Source organism: Pygoscelis adeliae, unplaced genomic scaffold (assembly GCF_000699105.1).
Source record: "Pygoscelis adeliae isolate BGI_AS28 unplaced genomic scaffold, ASM69910v1 Scaffold704, whole genome shotgun sequence".
In the NCBI taxonomy this organism is placed as follows: Eukaryota; Metazoa; Chordata; class Aves; order Sphenisciformes; family Spheniscidae; genus Pygoscelis; species Pygoscelis adeliae.
The window spans coordinates 171,624-172,627 of NW_008824590.1; positions in this window are offsets into that span (position 1 = coordinate 171,624).

Below are 1,004 nucleotides of genomic sequence, written 5' to 3' on the forward strand. Positions count from 1 at the left end.
CCCCCCCCGCCCCGCCCCCGTCACACCAACTCCCGGGGGAGCAATTGGCTTCCTGCAGCCCCATCCGGCCCGTCCCCTTCCCCGGGGTGACGGGGGGGACGGGGACGGGACTTCCGCCGAGCCCCACGTCAGGGGACCAAGATGGTCTCTTGGGAAACCTCTGGGGTGAGTCAGGCTCGGCAGGGACAGGGACAGGTTCGGGGTGAATCACCGGCCCTGAGAGCCAGGCGGGCCCGTGACTCGCTGTCCCTGGAATTCGGGGTGCCAGGACGGGGCGAGGAGGCAGCAGGCGCTGCAGCAGCCCCGCGACAGGATGAGGCCAAATCACAGGTGGCAGGAGAAACAGCACGTCCCGGTCAAGCCCAGGATCCCTGTTCAGGGCCGTCCCCACAGACAGGGAGCGGTGACCCGGCCTTGGGGACCCCGGCGCTACTGTGAGGGGGCAGAGCATCGCAGGACCCCATGTGCTGGGGCGAGAGCTCGGAGTCAGGGTGCAGGTGCATTCCAGGGGGTTGGCGCCCGCCCCCGTGTCCTGGTCCCGGTGTTGTCCCCAACCAAGACCCCAACCAGGAACGGTCACTGTGGCCACCACGGGTGCCAGCCTGGCAGCGGTCCACGCCAGCCCACCGCACCTATCAGGGCTCGTTGGAGGGGCGCGTGGTTATTTGAGGCTGCAAAACTGGGTGCCTGGTGCCATCTCGATGCCCCCGGCCCCGGCACGGCAGGCGCCCGGCAGCTCCCCCTGCTCCAAACCCCAGGGATGGAAAAGCCTCCTCCATGCTCCAGTGATGGGACGGAGAGACAAGATCGGCCCAGCCCCGGCACCAGCAACTGGAGCAACTGGTTTAGCTGGGTCAAAGTGGAGCACTGGGAGTCGCAGCGGTTGAAACCTGTTCCAAGATGTGTGTAAACCTCCTGGCATGTCCCTCGCTGCTCCCGGTTTGGTAAGAGCTTGTCCTGGGGATCCGCCAGCGCGGACACGCCGGGCGTGCTCTCCCCACGGC